The following is a 17,995-nucleotide window of genomic DNA, read 5'->3' as shown; positions in this document are numbered from 1 at the left end:
CCACCATTCCCCAAAGCTTTCTGCCCCTTGGTCAGTGTGCAAACTGGGAGAGCATGGTTGGAAAGCCATGGAGGGGCTTGGATCTCCTTCATCCCAGCCCTTTCCTCTGGCACTTTTGCACAGGAACAAGCCAGATACGGCTCTATTCCCTGCTCTCCATCACCATGGGATGTAAAGCAGAGGCAGGCAGATAGGGATTTCGCAGGCTGGGTAAGGAGGGGCCAGAGTTTATCATGATTTTGGGGTAGCATCAGCTAGGACAAAACCTCATCCTGAGCTCCCATCATCACACATGGTCCCCAAACACCTTTGTTCCCCAGCTAACCCCCTGATTCTTGACAACATGCAAGAAGCAGCATGTGAAAATGCTAAACCCCTCTGTTCTCTATATATCGAAGGTGAATTTGTGCTCTCAGCACTGTAAGAGGTGGCTGAGATGCCTTCAGGTACACAGGAGTCTTGTGTGAGCATCATCCGACAGCCTGGGTACCCCAGATGGCTCTCCCTCCTCTCCATCTCCTTCCTGTAAGCAGGCTCCATGGGGGACTCCTGAAGAACAACCAGGAAATGAGGCTGTACAAGAACATTTTCCCTCTCCTCTCTTACTGTTTAACACACTGGATTATTCAGGAGCAGTAGGAACAAGCAATGCATCCATAGGAAAAGATGAAAGCAGGGATTGCCTGGGGTGGGAGCGCTCCCTTAGCCCAGGAGCTGAGAACTTGCCTGGGCAACAGAGAGCCTGTTGTCAGCCCAACACAGGAGATCATTTTCCATTCATGCTCCATGCCCATTGTCTGGCCCACAATGGGCATCCCCAGCCTCAGGGAAGGTGGTGGGACCACGTTGGGGTGAGTGTCCTGCCCTGTGCACACAAGGGATGCAGTGTGGTCCCTCCTGGCTCAATTCACACACGGAACAGGGCTTGGAGGAATTTTCTCCTTTCATTCCTGATGGAGCTTTCCTCCAGGCTCAATTCCCACTTTTCCAGCCAAGTCTGCAGGACACGGACACCCTGGTTGAATAGATAACACACAGGCACAGACTTTGAGTAAGGAAATCCACCCAGACTTAGTCCTTACGCACCCATTGGGTCAAACTTCTCTCCTAGTGTTTTCAAGGGTGCCTATAGGATTTACGATGAGGATCTCTCCAACTGAGGATAAGTTTGGGAAAGGCCTTGATGTCATTTAGGCTGTTTTGCATCACTTAAATGACTTGGCCTTATCTGCAAATACAGATGCAGAGCAGGGAATGTTTTACCTCCTCAAGGATGCTCTGGGAGTAGGGATCCTATATCCACACGTAGAACCATCCTGCCAATTAAATTCATGCCCTTACTACAGCATTTCTCTTCCATGTCCCCTTCCAAGCCCTTCAATCACAGCCCATGAGCACGTGGAGATGGGCTGACCCCGTGGTCTTCATAAATCTGGACCTGAACAAACAAAAGAAGAAGTAATGGGGGGGGGGGGGGGACCCCAACCAGATCCCATTCCCAACGCCTGGCATCACATCCCTTGCTGGCAAAATCCATCTGGCTCCGGGTGAGATGGACACCAGGCAACTGATCCGGAGAGGTTCTGGAAGAGCCGGATTCCATGGAAGAAGCTCTCTGGGATGGAGAAGGGCAGCACGAGGGTTGACACCAAAGGCTTCTTCCAGGAAGCTCCTCCAGTTCCCTGTTGGAAGGGAGCTGCTGGGAGAACTCAGGGAGAGCCCCCTAAAAGCAGCCCTTGCATCCCTTGCTCCACGCTCCTAAAATCCACCATTCCTGGATGCAGCCTTGCCCAGAATCATTGCCCAAGAGCGAGGCTATGAATAGCTGGAGCAATAACGCCTAACACATGGCTGTCCAGCTGCCTTTCCCACATCAACCACCTCATCAAGCGATAAGGGGAGGAAACCGGGAACGGCTTTTCCAGCCGGAGCCACAACACGAGATGAAGGATGCAGGAAACGTTCCCCCAAGCTTCCATGTCCCTCCTGCCAAAACAAGCAAACAAACAAACATCTCCAAGTTCAGCCTGGCTTTGTGCGGGGCTATCGGGAGCCGGGGACGAGGCTGGTTTTACATCCCAGCTGGAAGATCGCTTTGCTGGCAGCCTGCAGGGATGGCGACGGGAATGCTGGTCCATGGCCAATGTGGGTGACAGGACACACACAACAATGGCCCCGGATGGAGCTGGAAGGTTTCGATAGCAGCTGAAATGGGGAATCAGCAACATTCCTTCCCCCCAGAGGCTGCCGTGGCAGGGATTAAAGGAGGACTAAAGTTCAAGGGGAGCGGGAGCCAGCGTTGCTCAATGCTGGCAAAAGGTCCCCAGTCATGGAGAGTGCTTTGCATCCCAGAATGGTCTGGGTTGGAAGGGACCTTAAAGCTCATCCAGCTCCAACCCCTGCCACGAGCAGGGACACCTTCCACTAGAGCAGCTTGCTCCAAGCCCCATCCAACCTGGCCTTGAAGGCAACAAGGATTTGGGTTTCAGCTCACAGGGAGATCACTGCCCATGCATCCACTGAGCCTTACAGAACCTCACAGCAGGACATTGAAAGCCCATGGTGCCCTTCTGAGAACCTCCTGGTTTGTGCTGCTCCCTTCTCCCTGCTGCTGGAATCTGTGGAGCTGCTGCCTCTGCTTGGGATGTGGAGCAGCCCCAGCCCCAGCCCCAGGGCTGGATGGAGCCACGGATGCTGATGCCTGGGCACACTGTACGTGATCCAAGCTGCAATCCCAAACCACCTCCATCGCGCTTGTGACAGGCATGGTGGCCCAGAGCCAAAGCATGTCCAGCGGTTGCAGCAGGGCTCTCCACCCCATGGCAAAATAGAAGGAGGAATGAACATGCCCAGCATAGCAGGCATTAAGAAATTCCCTGCTCTTCCTGCACACAGGAGCCTCTCATGGCCAAGACCTCTCCCTTGAGCCTGTGGTTTCACCACAGGCAGATGAAATCGAGGAGATAGGCTCCGAAAGCTTTGATGTGCAACCACCACCAGCCTCCTCTCTGCTATTCCTCCTCCCTCGCGCCAAGCTGCTGTAATAGATGCTTCCCCTCTGCCCCCGTGACTTGAGGGTCCCTGCACAGATGAATTCATCACTCACATCACAGCCACAAGGCGGGAAGGCCAAGGAAAACACGCATCCATCCATCAGCAGAGGCTTGATGAAGCTCTCCCCCTCTTGGAGGGATTCACCCTGGGACTTCAACGCAAAGCGATGGCTTCAGTGAGGCGAGGCGGGATGGGAGCTGGAGCTCACCAAGCTGCATCAGCCCTGCAAATCCCACCGAGCACAGAGGGATGCTGCTGACAGGATGAATTGGGGAGGAGCACAACCCAACTCCGAGGTGGTCCCAGCCTTTGCCAGCCAAAATGCTGTACTGAAGAAGAAGGGGAAGGTGTCGGTGCTGCACGTGCTGGTGGTGCTGGTAAGAAGGCAGCACGGATGGGATGGATGCCGTTAGCTCACAGCCGCTGACCTTTCTGAACTGTAGAACAAAACCAGTGTCCTTATGGTTTAAAATAGCCCCCCAAAAGGGAAATAAGGAAAGGGAAAGCGAGACAGATTCCCATGAAGGCAGCAAAGCCCAGAGCTTCCCTTCATCTTCCCATCTTGCCTTCCCGCAGAGGCACGGCTGGACCCTGGCTCATCTCCAGCCCCCAGCTGGGCGAGCAGCGAACATGTTCCAAGGCAACAAACCATCTGATCCGTGTGACACAGGGAGCTGAGGGGCACTGAGATGCTCCCATTCCCATCACAAAGGAGCAGGAATCCTGCTGGACCAAGCGGGATAAAAGATGCTCCATCACCGTCCGCACCGAGCGGATGAAGGGATGGGGTTTTTTGCTTAAGATGGGAGGATGAGTGAGGCTGGGGGGGTCACAGCCAGCCCAAAGGCAGATGGGGTGGGCATGGTACCAGGCATTAGCAGAGGGAGAGCAGGGCTGGGAACCATAACCCCATGCACACGTCTCATGGCTCCTGCCCGGCTGCTGGCATCAGGATACTTGTAATCCTGACTAATCCAACCTTTCCATAGGCTGTCAGCACAGGACATGCCTCAAGGAGGCCTCCTCCACCTCCCACCTCAGACCAGTCAAACCTGCTGGGTGCAAACCCCTCAGAGAGCTTGGTGCCTCTCCATAAGGGTGACTATGCTGTGTGCTAAATTGGTCTTTGCAGGGTTAATCCTATGGGAATGCAGCTTGAGAGCTCTGTCTCCATGGGATGTGATAGGAGCCCCGAGGAGGAGGGCTCAGCAGACACAGCCACGGCAGCACAGCCATGGAAGCAGTTGGCCAAAGTCAACAGTGATGTTGGGAGAGAAGGATCATGATGGATCTGAACATGCCCCATGTTTGCCTGGAGCTAAAGGATAAGGAATGTATGTGCTGACAGGGTGCTGGCAAAGAAGAATAAGGGAAACAAGAGGTTGCAGCAGGTTCTCTCCGTGCCTTGGTCCCCCCTTGAGTGGATTTGGGTCTCTTTGGATGGGAGACAGCGCAAGAGGGAACCAAGATCAAGGCCTTAAGAAGTTGTTGGCACTGCTGTAAGAAATAGGTGCTTACCACAACATTCTCCTGCCATTGGGGTCCATTTCTCCCTCACATTATTTACTGTTAAGTTGGGTCTGATAAAACCCCTAATTTATATCTGGTGGGAGCCCGGGTTCTTCCCTCCCACTGGCTCCAGCAGATCCAAGTGCTGTAACTGCTGATCTAAGGGGAATGTGCTGCTCACGCTCCCATCGGCATGTGATATATCATGATTAACAGCCTCTCCTTCGTGATATTACCGGCCCCAACCCGTGATCTTGGGAAGGATTCAAAGCCTGGCTTATCAGCACAAAACTAAGCTGCTTCAGCTTAAAGCAGCAAACCTCAGCTCAGGCTGGAGGTGATTTATTACGAACCATGGGCTCTGGAGACAGAGAGAGGGAAAGGAAGCCACAAACCCCACAGCCAGCCTGTACAAGTTCCAGGTTCTAATCTAACGCAAGTGACTCCGTGGCTCAGGCTGAGAAATCATCAGGGATTCATCACAAGGTAGAGACCAGCAGCTACAATGAGTACATAGGCAGGAGCGATGCTCCTGCATCCTCGCTGGGTACCCCCATCTTCCATGCGCAGGACTGGGGTGACAAGGGGGATGTGGCACGTCTCTGGGATGTTCCAGCATCCTCTGTTTCGCTACGAGTAGCTGCAGTGCCTCTTTTGGGCAGCATCCCCTCTTACCCAGGCAGAAATACTTCCTTCTAGTACCCAATCATTCATTAAAAGCAGGCAGCTCTATGCTAAATACATCAAAATCTCACCGAAACCAAGGCAAATGAGCTAAAAAGGTACTTCACACTGGCAGGTTTTTTACAAGAGCAAGACAAAGTGCTGGAAACCAAGTGAAAAGGTATCAGAAACAAGGTGTTGCATATGCAAAGCCTTTAGATTTGGAATAAACTCTCTTTTTTCCCACCAGGAAGCTGTTACATCCCACATCTTTCATACAGAAAACACTAAAGGTGTTATTAATCATCACCAAAATCCGAGGACAAAAGCATCAAGGCCAGGTTGGATGGGGCTTGGAGCAACCTGGTCTAGTGGAAGGTGTCCCTGCCCACGACAGGGGGTTGGAACTGGGTGAGACCCAAACCAGGCTGGCCTCCTATGATCTAGGACCTTCCTTTCCCTGCTGACAGCCCAAAAGCTGTTGTGCTGTAAAGCAGGTTATATGGATACAAGAACAGTTATGTGGGGATGGCAATGTGCTGAAGGGGCTGTTAAAGGCAGGGGTTTCATTCCCACCAGGGCCAAAGCCTAGGAGAAGAGCTGCTGGCATCCAGTACCCACCATGTGTGTCCTTACTGGGCATTCAGTACCCACCATGTGTGTCCTTACTGGGTATTTGATACCTATATGGAAGAGGGGGAGAGGAAGCAACATCTTCCCTCGCTGCCAGAGCTGCTGCCATTCAAGCTGTGAACTTTAGCAGATGCAGTTTGCTGTCTGCTTCCCAGCAGTGATAGCCCAGGCCCTTGGGGCTTCCTTGTGTTTGATCTGGAGCTGGCACCGGGGGAACCAGACAGGGAGAGGAGATAAGAGCCGAATGCTGTGCTCTGGGGCTGTCACCGACACACAGAGCATGAACATGTGGGAAAGGCTCAGGGACAGGCTGAGCCTCAGCTGAGAGAGCTGGGCTGGTTCAGCCTGGAAAGAGAAGGCTCCTTAAGGGGAGAGACCTTAGAGCAGGTCCCTTCCGACCCAAACCAGTCTGGGGTTCTATGACATGAAGGGCATAGGACAAACTCCTCTCTCTTCCCCATTCCTGAAGCCATCCTGGCTCCGATTGTGCCACGATTTCCCCACCTCTGAAAAAGGCTTGGAGCAAATCCTACTGCTAAAGGGCTCCTGAGGTTTGTATCAAACCCAACAGCCTGCAGGGACACATGGATGGGCCCTCAGCTCCCCAGCTTGACCCTCTGCTTGCTGGGACCCCATAGGAAGCCCCTGGGGACCCTGTGCTGAGCTGAGAGGCGGCACAGCCTCGCTGCTGGGGTCATTCCCCTCCAGCCCCATAACCTGCTCCCTTAGCACGAGCCTCTGTTTGTGCATTCCTGGTTTATAGGGAGGGAAAGCCAGCAAATATAACCTGAGCAAGCAGGGGAGCTAATGAGCTGCTCTCGGTGCCCATAAAAACCAAGCTGCAAAAGGCAAGGATGGCCTGGGGCAAGGGACTGGTGCCTGCTTGGTCCCTGCAGCACCAGGGGCTGCTAACCAGGGCTACCAGAGCTTAAGAGATGCCAGACCCCACGCAAAGAGCAGCTCTACACCTAAGGGAAGAGTCTATGGTCCCATTTGGGGCTGGATGGAGGGGTTGGGGCTGGGGGTCTGCACTCTGCCCACCCTCCATCCCAGCCAGCATCTCAGCATGGGTTTTATCGCATTAGTAGGTGCCAGTGAGACAGCCCCTAAGAGCAACAGCGTGAGGCGGCTCCCAGCTTGCTGCCAGCCCACCCACCCCTTTCATTCCCAAGTGATCCCCATCACCCTCCTCAGTCTGTGTCCCTTCACTTCATGTGAAGTGCTTCCACTTCCTTCTCCCTGGAGGAAGGGAGAAACATAAGGAGGGAGCTGCCAAACCGAGCCCAAACCCAAAGGAGCTCGTGCTGCACCTCTTGCGACATCAGGGGTTTATTCTAAGTCCTCATCTACCCTAAAGAAACCCATCTGCATCGCTCTGATCCAGCCAGCACTTGTAGGTAAGCAAATAAATGACTAAAGCTTAAGTAAAGCTGCTTAGCAAACACAGACTGAACCCCACACTTTCTTCCCCCCCCCTTCCCCTTGTTTTAAAGCTGGGCAGAGGACGTTGGCAAATGCTCTCCCCGTTCCTAAGAGCCCAGCAATAGATCTCTGGGATTTGGTGAAGAGGAAGCAGAGGAGAGGGTTCTTTCCATGTCACCAGCACTTCAGCTCGAGTGGAGTGCACGAGAAATCACTTACACCTAAGAGGAACATTCAAAGCCCAGCGTGACAATCCCGAGCCACAACCTCATCTGAGGACACGAGGCCACACTCTGGGAATGACCCACATCTGAGAGACAATGGGAAATGGAACCCCAAAGGCACAACCAAAAAGAGCCCCCCCCCAAGCCCTAAAATCACTCCTGCATTTCCAAGTGTATGCCAGTGGGAAGCACGAGGCCTCAGCATCACCAAGCCCATGGGCTCAGTGCTGGGAGGAGAAGGCAGAAGCATCAATGCGTGCATCCTGCGTGGAGCTGACATCAGTTCCTCTCAGTTTCATTGACACGGCCCCAGCTCTGGCCTGATTTCTTTAATTGCCTCATAATTCCTGCAGCACTTAAGAGCTTTTATAAGCCCCCTGCTTTTCCCAAGGTCAGGAATGAGTGCCCCCACCTCCCCTGTTTCCTTCATCCCCAAATAGCGAGCAGTAAAAGGGGAACGCAGATGCCGTTTCCACGCACTGATGCAGTTTAAAAGAGGGAAAACTACTCACAATTTAAGGAGCTTTGTGGCCTTTCCTGCCCTTTGTGGTGCCAGAAGGGACCCAGAATGGTGCAGGAGAAGATGTTAGAACATGAAATGTGTCCTTCACCCCCCGGGTGCTCAAGGCTCCCACTTCAGGGAGGGTTTGGAATGGGGCTTTGTCAGATGCTTTAGAAATCGCTACCATCTCCTGCAAGACACAAGAATGAGCTTAAAGCTATGAAGTTCAGTGGGAGAAAAGGCCTGGTGGGTGGTAGGAAGCATAAAGCAAGCAGGGGTTGGCTTTATGGCAAGCAGGAACAGACTGAAGCTATACGAGACTCTTAAGCAGGGTTTAGGGCTGGTTGGAGTCGTAGCCAGGTGGGGCTTTCTAGGGAAGGTTCCCCACTAAAACAGCCACCATCCAACAACCTAGGCACTGTTTAACCTGACATGCATGCAGTCTATGATACCTATGAAGATATCATAGAATGGACCACCTCATCCTGCTTTGAGCTCCTGCTTTCCCATCTTTTGGGGAACCACGACTGCAGAAACCTGCCCTGTATCAAGAGCAGGACGATGCTCACGGGTGTCTGCATCAGCTCCAGGCTGGAGCAAGGACAAGCAACACACCATCCCCAAGGAGAAACAAGGCTGCCTGTCGAACCAGTTACCCCAAAGGGAGGGAATGGCCCAGCTGTGGCTCCTCTGCTGGGGCACTGGAGCTGCTGGCAAAGAGCTCATCATGTTTATTCAGATGAGAACAATTTTCCTCCGCTTATGCTCTCAACCTGGAGGCCTCTGGGTCCCTGTGCCAACAACAACACAAGGCCTGCATGGGGACTGTATCTATTTCCACTTGAGCTGTCAGATGGCTCTGGGGGAGGGGGGGGGGATGCTGGGTTCACTGGGCTGCTGGTGGAACCAGCCCCCTCCTCATAACTCACCTTAGGAGTGCTCACGGAGTCACCCGAGGCCACGGGGATGGACAGCGGGGGCTCGGGATGTCAGGGAGCTGCACATGCACAAACAGACACAGGCAGGGGGGAATTTGGAAGCCTGGGTCTATTGGAGGGGCCAAGTCTGCTCTTCCCGTGAGAAAGTGAACCTGGAGCTTCCAGTGAGCCTGGTGATGTTCTGAAATGCCTCTGTATCCTCAGCAAGGCTTCTGGCAGCACTGGAGAGGGACACGGCTTCTCCTGACCCCGGGTACCAGCATGAACAGGAATAGCACAGCACACAGGCACTGAGGAGCAAGGTCCCAGATGAGCATCCCCATGTCCTGGGAGCTGCTTTCTTGCACATGGCTGTCTTCCTCCCTTTACATGCTTCCCAGGAGCATTCCAGACCACAATGGGCATCATCTCAGGGCTGTGCTTTAACAGACACCCCCATACCCTTCCCAACCCAAAGGCATAGGCAGATTGCTCCTAAAGCTCTGCACCCACTCTGAGTGCCTTCAGAACCCCACAGTAGAGGAAACAGCCCTAACAGCCCCCAATACATGGGTTTGGGGTAACACCAACTTCTTGCTGCGTTCTGACAACCCCACACAGAGACATCCCTATTGCAGTGCTGTTCAATTCATGCTGCGACTCAATCATGTCCTTAGCACCTTCAGTGCTGAAGAAGGAAACGTTTCCAGCTCTGAGACTCACTGAGAACCTCAGAGACATCCAAGAGGGAATCAAACTGCAGAAGGAACATGATTTCAGGATACCCAGAGATGGAGAAGTGGGGACCAACTAAGGACAAAGCATGGATGAGGCTCTGTGTTGGGATAGGGAGAACTCACCTTTGGTACATCAGGGCTGTGATTCCCTACAGCTCCTTTCCAGATGGCTGCAGCGATCTAGGCCGTTGCTCCTGGCTGTGGGAATACTGTGAATACAGCTGCTGAGAGGAATGGGGAAGAAATCCCCCTGGAAAGCAGCTATGGAAAGTCGGCCACCCTCGAGGAACTTTCTGCTTGGCTTGCCTGTGGTGTGAAAACCATCCCAGATGAGCTTTTCCTAACGGGAAAGAAGGAAAACCTAAACCAAAGGTTTGTTAAAGCTGCCCATCCCCTGCACACTGCCCCCAGCCCTGACCCACAGACAGGGACACAGCACTAGCCCAAAGGCAGTCCTTTATAGCCCTAAGCCATTAACCCCCCCCAGCCTGGAGCTACGGTACTGCTTCCCTCAGCTCCCTTTCCCCTAGACCTTGCTCCTTCTGGGATTTTAGCCACTCAAAATACACAGTAAAGACAGCATTCCACATAGGAAAAGTTCTGTGTGGATGGAACTACCAACCTTGACTGGCCTTAGTCAAAACCCTGAGTTTTATCCCCTTTCTGCATTGTCCACTGAAGCTCTTGAGCATCCTCACTCTCTTCCTGCATCCTCCTGCATCCTCCCCAGGCTCCTGGTACCCATCACACTCTGTGCCATGACCACTGCAGAGCTTTGGAGCAACCTGGTCTAATGGAAAGTGTCCCTGCCCATGGCAGGGTTTGGAACTGGATGAGCTTTAAGGTCCCTTCCAATTCCATGATTCCACGATTTCTTGGACTCATCACCTTGCAGAAGATACATGAAGCAACGAGGGGAAATACCACGCAGAAAGGAAGAGACGAGCGAGCCGCGCGGGATGGGATCATGAGGAGGGATGAGGGTGGCAGGTCTCTCCATCCCTGCAAATATCCCACACACACACTGACATCTGCCTCTGCTGGGAGGTCAGGCATGGAATTAGCACCTGGAAAGGAGGATATTTGCCTGTGCTGGGGAGAGTTCCTAAGGTGGGCTGTGGAAAACTGGCCGGCGGCTCCGCAGACAAAGCCTCCCTCCTTCCAAAGCAAACAGCACTGCTCCAAGCACCAGCACATGGGGCTGTGGGGCTCCCAGCCACCTTGGAGTGTGAGGGGGACATGGCAAAGGAACTATAGCCCTTAACTCTTGCTGCCCTGCCTGCCTCTGGGCTTGCAGTGCTGCCCTTCGGTCCAGTGGGGATGCTTCATCTGCACTCGTAGCAAGAAGCCATCGTCTCCCCCCAGAAACCTGCACGTGTATTAGGAAAACAAGCTAAAACCTCTGCCTATGGCATCAGTTGTGCTCAAGTGCTGAGCTCAGGACCCTTCTGCACACCCAGAGGCCATCCCCGAGCGCTGACCCCATCTCTCCATCCTCCCTCTGTGCACAATCCACTCCTGGTACCCAAACCAGCCCCAGTCCTGATAAATGCCAGCACCCAGACGTGACCTAGGTGTGAAGGGCAGTGGTGGGTGATGGCTGAGGGCCAGGCACCCCCTTATGAGATCCCCCACTGTTCTCCACGAAGAATAGCCCCTTGTCCTACTCCGACAGCTCCTCCTCAAGCAAAGGGACAGGGAGTAGTGGGGCAGTGTGGTTTCGGGAACAAAAAGCATTAGTTTGGAGACCCATAGACAAAAGGGGGGGTCAGACAGGGCTGCTGTACCCAGGAGTGATGGCTTCCCACCAGGATGCTGGCATTCCAAAAGGCAAAGGGCTGCTGCCCCTTCCCTGTGAAGCTTTGGCTATTGAGGACCAAGGGATACATGACACAAGCGGAGCAGCATGCGTCCTCTGGCTGCATGGCAGCATCTCACGTGAAGCAGGGGAGGCACCAGGCAGGAATCTGCTTCGAGCTGCAGCAAGAGTTTATTTTTCCAGCTAACATAATCGAGTTTAGTGGAAATTCCCCCCTTCTCAACCTCTCCCATCCTCAGGACTGGCTGCTCAGCTGGATGGGAACCAAGCTGGCATGGCAGGAAGCACATGAAGAGCCAGTGTAGGTTATGTCATGTATTTTCCAACCCAGCATAGCTGGGGGGTGCTTGTTTTCTTCTCACCACCAGGAAGGTAAAGCCCCAAACGTCACTGCTTATGGAATTTGCTATTCCTGATGGCAGATACACGGGAGGGGGCACACGCACTGCTCTGCCTATGGATGTGTGCTCTTTGTGTCCTTCTGCTGAGCTCCTGCTCTGCAGATGGAAATGCTGCACACGGAGATCACGGAATCCCAGCCTGGTTCCATGGAATCCCAGCACCTTGCCACCCTCACAGGGAAGAACTGAGAGCTCATCTCAATCTCCTCTGTCAGGTTAAAGCCGTTCCCCCTTGTCCTGTCCCTACATCCCTTGTCCAAAGCCTGTCTCCAGATGATAAAGGGATGGGTTGTTGCTCTGATACTGCAGGTGTAAGCACTGACAAAGCTCTCTACACGTTGTCTTGCTGCTCTTACACCCTGAGCACGGCAAAGGTAGAACAAGATGCACTGAGCAATGTTAAAACCAGGCAAGTAGCAGGTCCATGGCTGGAGCAGAAGCTACTCACCTCTCTCAGCAAACCCTTCTCCTGGTGCAGGGCCTTGGCCAGCAAACACCAACCGGGATCCTGGGGGGAAGTGGGATGTTGGATGCCTGACTTCAACCATCTTCTTGTGGTTTTGCCTTCCTGAGCAGTAGAAGTGAATGAACCTGTAGGACAAAATGCCCCAAACTTGCAATTCTTTATACAGCTAGACATTGTATTACACAGGACAGGTATCCTATGTGAAACCCTGCCATGATTAAAGCCACATCTATATATTATTATAGATTATAACCATCGCTCTAAATCAGAATTAGAGGCGTGTTTGGGTGCGTGTGGACTCCAGACAGCACCTGGAGGGGTTCTGCAAAGGAAGGGAATGAAAACCCCACCAGGCAGAAGAGATTTGAAGAGAAAACAAGTGCTGCTTGTGGGAATCCCGTGGTGCATGAAGATGGATGGAGACAGAGCAAGTGCCACCTCCCTGGCTCACTGGGACCAAGGTGAGGAGAAGCATCCCCATCTGCAAACCCAACCACGCTGCTGCATTCCCCGCCTGCTGCCGAGAACCATGAATGCTTTGGGTTGGAATGGCCCTTGAAGGCCATCTCATTCCAACCCCATTGCTGTGATGGGGAGAGAACCCCCTCAGAGCAGGAGAAACCCTTCAGCTTGGAGCTGAAGCATGGCAACTCCCAGGCCAGACGAATGCTGTGGCTGCTCCAATGCGCTCATCGCACATTGGTGTTTCCCACCCGCATCCCAAGCTCCTGGGTTGGATTTGGGCAGCACAACTTGGGCATAGCAAAGGAATTCAGCGTTAATAAACGCTGAGGCAGAGCCTGAAGTGTTTGTTTTCCAAGGGCAGGCCATTCATCCAGTGCCACTGCTCTGTTCCACTGCATCGCCCTCTGCTTATAGAAGATTAATGAGACACAGCCTGTCTTTCACCCTGACCAGTGTTGCAGGCACCAGGAGGAAGGCCAGATTTGGGGTTCATCTCCCCCTTTCTCCTCCCTCTCTGCCTGTCGCCACCACACCAGCCTGGAGAACACAGTTCTCTCCCCTTGTCATGCACTGAAACACAAGGGTTCATGACTAGAGTGTTTCCTGGCTATATCAGCTGCCCTCTGCAACCAGCCCTCTTTCAGCTGGAGCCTCCTGTAACGTGGGGAAGCTGCAAGAGAAGTGATGGGACAGGTCAAACAACGCTAAAAGGAAGGAGAATGAATGATAAGGAGAAGACAGCTTAGGTTTAGCCTGCCCAAAGCACTCAACTGGATTAGGGGACTTACCAGAAAGCATATGGTGATGCCCAAGAGAGCAGACACCATATAACCAGTTATATATGCTGTATATAGATAACCATAGATATATGCTATAACTAGTTATATATGCTATATATAGATAACCATAGATATATGCTATAACTAGTTATATATACTGCATATATATAACCATAGATATATGCTATAACCAGTTATATATGCTATATATATGCTATATATATATATACCATATATATAATCAGATATATGCTATATATAGATAACCATAGATATATGCTATAAGTAGTTATATATACTATATATATAACCACAGATATATGCTATAACCAGTTAAATATGCTATATATAGATAACCATAGATATATGCTATAACCAGTTATAAGGCACCAGGCTAACAGCAGTGTGATGCTCACATGGCACTTCCAAAGGACACAGGGCTATCCCTGCTCCAGAAAATGCTCCTTAGCACATTTAGCATCACCCCCATACTCTTCCTGCTGGGCTCCTGACCTGCTCAACCAACAGCTTCACCATGCAGCACCCGCGGGTGCATCTCCCATTGTCCTGCCCAAGGAAGATGTGTGAAGCAGCCCAGCTCCACCTGCAGCATTGCCAGGCTCCATCCCCTGCTCATCCCAGCGACTGGGTGAGCTTTAAAGCCTCTTGCAACCCAAACCACTCTCAGGCTGACTCTAAATGGGGCTGGATTGAAACCAGCATGAACGTGTCACCGCAACAGCGCTTTTGCATCCCCCCAGTCTATGGCTGGGGCAGGAGCAGTTGACGCATTTCTCCGGCACTCAAAGCTCAACCTGAAAAGCTGCCATTGCCATTAAAAGCAAAGCCAGCTTTGTAAGAACTCCATACGTTTCCATTTCTTTTCCCTCCTTCCTTTCCTTCTTTCTGATTCACCCTTCTGATATTTTGCTTGGACTCCAGTCCTAACGTATTCATCCTTCTTAGCACATTTTTGGGCTGCTTCCACCATTGTTCTTGGAAGCTTGATTTTAAGGACATACATTTAGATATGCAACCTGGTCTCCCACATTAAAAACCTCCTTTAGGCTGGAAAGGGAAGAGCTTAGAGCACGATGAGCCCACATAGAGCCTGCATTGGCTTTGGGAAGTGGAGGGGCTAAAATCAATGCAACCCAATGCAATGAAGTAACACGATGAGATTAGAACTGCGTGCACCAGATGGCCGCTCTGATCCTTATCTGGTGGGGAATGCCAGCTTTCCAACAGGACAGCATCACTTGCCTTTTCCTTGTGAACTTCTTGCCTTATTTATTTGCTTGAGATCAGAAGAGCTGGGGGAAGCTGCCTGGCAGAAACACCAACCTTATGCCAAAGGGTTTGAAGCTGGAGCACAAGTTGGCTTTTACAGGCAGGGGTGCAAGGGGAAGAGGTGGAAAAAGGGTCATTTCTGCCTGGGGAAAGGCCCAAAATGATTTGGAGAGATGAAGGGGCTTTTTCATCATGCAGGAAGCCCACGACGCAGTGAGGTGCCAGATGGGTTTGGGGAAACAGCGGTGGGAAGGATGGATAGGAGGTGCCTGTGTGGTTATGGCAGTGCTGAGTGCCTCAGCTTATACTCATTACACTCACTAAAGCCCTTTTTCAGCTCTTTAAGGCACCCACAAACCTACTTTTAGAGCTCCCTCCCTTCTCCTGCCCAAGGGATGCTGCAGCTCTGGGGCAGCATCCATCTATCCCACACCACTAAGAGCAAACTCAAGGCCATGGCACACAGGCAGCAAGATCCCATGTGGAAGTGATGACCTGGGATAATAAGAACCTTGGCTAAACCTTCACCAGAATGGCTTTGAGCTGAAAGAGGGCAGATTTAGATGAGATATTAGGAATTAAACCCAGGCAATCGACTGCAACCAGGAGCTTCCTTAGCATGGAGAAGCTATGGTCCATCCAGGAGCATCCTTGCAGCAGCTTCTCCTGGGGCATCCTAAAACCCCAAGTGCTAGAGCAATACACAAGCCACAGTCATGCCCTGAGTGCCCATGGAGACATTCCAGGGATCCTGTCAAGGAAGGAGGCACTGGGATACGTTGGAGGAGCAGCTGCACTGCTGCGGAGCTGCTACTCCCCAGGGGCTCAGCTCTCCACCAGCCCATAGAGTGAGATGTTGTACCTTGTTTGTGTTTCTATGGTATTACCCTGCCTGCTGGCTCCCCTCCTGCAGCCCCCCCCCCTCAAGCTAAACCTCTGTGAGGTTAATTATGAGCACGAAAAACGGCCTCCCAAGAGCAACGGGGCTTGATTTAAAGTCATAAAGCTGGAAATCTTGGATTTGATGACGAACCCTGGGGAGAGCAGCTCCTATTAGCGCTCAGCAATGGGCCACAAAAGACCAAGGGGAAAATTCCTGCTGGACTTCTCTCCTCAGTCCACTCCCTGGCTTCATTTTCCATCCCCACATCCTTCCAGCCTGCAAACATATACAGCGTTGCCTGGGCAACTCGGAGACGAGATATACGTACACCGAGGAGTGAGACAATCTCTTTCCTCCCCGATTGCCTGCAAGGTGGAAAAACTCAACCTCCCCTGCTCTTACAGCAACGTCAGCTTCGACCAGGCACACTCACAGCCCAACCTGCTCCTAAACGTGCCACCTCCTGCTCCTCTCGTGGGCATCCATCCCCAGCCATCCCGCATCCCAGAGGAGGATGCTCAGGACACGCAGGCTCGCCAACACACGCACGTTGCCTGAAGATGTCTTCTCTCTTGCCAAACCAACCGGTTATATATTGCCACAGGTCTCATGGGACCAAGAAATCACCCTTTTGCTCCCAGTCCCATCACCATCTTTGCCAGTAAAGTTCCTCTTCTGGTATTTACCCTATCAAACAGAGGATGGGCTGGTTCAAAGCTGTGCCAGGGGCATAACCAGCTCTCCAGCTCCTCCATCACACCTCATCTCAAATGGAGAGCTGCAAAACAAGGGTTAGACATCCCCAAAACTTCCTTCAGGGGTGACTGTGAATGGGAAAACTGGGGTAGCAGAGGCAGGCACATCATTATCCATAAGGACAAGGTGAAATCTGCTTCATTTTATCATTTATAGCCAAATCCAAAGCATCTCTTAAAGGTGCAGCTGTGCAGGAACCTGAGCCAGGAAAGGGCTGTGAAGGTAAAGCTGATTCCTGCCATTAAAATGTGCCAGTGCTGGGACAGGGAGAAGCTGAAGTGCAAACAAGGAAAAAAAGGGTGGGAAAACGTGATTTGATCTGCTCTGAAAGCAGTAACAGCCCCACTGAAAAGCCTCACAAACATGTAATGTGTGGGGTGGAGCAGGGGTAAGGTCATAAATAACCATAAACAGAGCCAAAGCAAGATAAAATAACTGTCTTCAAGTACCACCACCTTTCATCCAGAGGGGCTGTTTTTAACTGGTTTTACAGGGAATGGATGTGGCCACCTTTGGGCTGGAATGCCAAGCAGCTCTGCCATGCAGGAGGGATGGATTTACCCCATTGAAGCGATGAGCTGGCGTTGCTCAGCATTTTGTTAATGCTGTTATTAATGACAACTTCTCTGCAATGGTCATCAAACACTGTCTTGAAACACTGGCTGTGAGGCCAGGCTCTAACTAGTAACAATAAGGTAAGGCTGTACAGGGACAGAGCATCATCTATGAAAGAAACCAGTGCAGGACATGGAATGGGGATGCTGGGTCCCTCCCAAGCCCTTCCAGTCCTTTTCCCCTCTGTATGGTTGATAACTGGGTATTCCAGGTTTCCACCACAAGACCTATTCCACCTCTGAACAAGTCTTTTCCCTTTAAAGGCTTGAGATTCAAACCATCAACCTTACTGTGAAAGCAAGGGGTTTGCTCCTCTTAGAGGGGATGAACGCCACGTTCCCAGCTGAATTACCCACATTGTACCATAGAACCCTAGACTGGTTTGGGAGCACTGACTCAGCCCTATGGAGCACTGGTTGGGAACACAGACCCAATCCCGAGTTAAAATGCAGGTGGAACATCAGGTAGTTGGGCTGCATTGCTTTAAATTGGAATTTAGGCAGGAGGCCAAGACTAACACCCCCCCTCTTGCAAATAGTGCTGAGGGCTCTTTAACAACCACAGTGGTCCAGGCCTGGGTTAATGTCTTATCCATAAGTTATTCAGTATTTCCTTTTAAAGACAAAATAGTTGGAATACCTCTCTTTCTTTAAATTGCAGTTGTGGCTGCTACAACTAAGCCTCTGCCCTGTTTCCGTCTGCAGCACCAACACTGGGAAGCAGATTTCCATGGGAGTCCCACCTCTGGAGGCTTTATGGGAACTCCAGTGTTATCAGGTTTATAGCAGTGCTAATACCCACGGAGATAAAAGCAGCCTCCTTGCTCCCATCACAGCTTGGTGGGGCTGGGAATAGAGCAT

General features: G+C 51.9%; 1 long non-coding RNA gene across 1 annotated transcript in view; it reads right to left on the bottom strand.

Moving 5' to 3' along the window:
• Positions 1–731: 731 nt before the first annotated feature.
• Positions 732–17,995, bottom strand: part of LOC134164331 (uncharacterized) — a 62,387-nt gene continuing 45,123 nt past the window's right edge. The window contains exons 5-8 of the long non-coding RNA XR_009965104.1: positions 12,330–12,472; positions 9,785–10,001; positions 8,018–8,197; positions 732–1,015 (exon numbers count right to left, since the gene is read on the bottom strand). This is a non-coding gene — a long non-coding RNA (uncharacterized LOC134164331). The remainder of the gene's footprint in view (positions 1,016–8,017; positions 8,198–9,784; positions 10,002–12,329; positions 12,473–17,995) is intronic.

This window comes from Pezoporus occidentalis, unplaced genomic scaffold, assembly GCF_034315485.1.
Source record: "Pezoporus occidentalis ecotype Australia unplaced genomic scaffold, CSIRO_AGI_Poc_V1 ctg216, whole genome shotgun sequence".
NCBI classification, from domain to species: Eukaryota; Metazoa; Chordata; class Aves; order Psittaciformes; family Psittacidae; genus Pezoporus; species Pezoporus occidentalis.
This window is presented reverse-complemented; position numbering and strand designations above follow the sequence as displayed.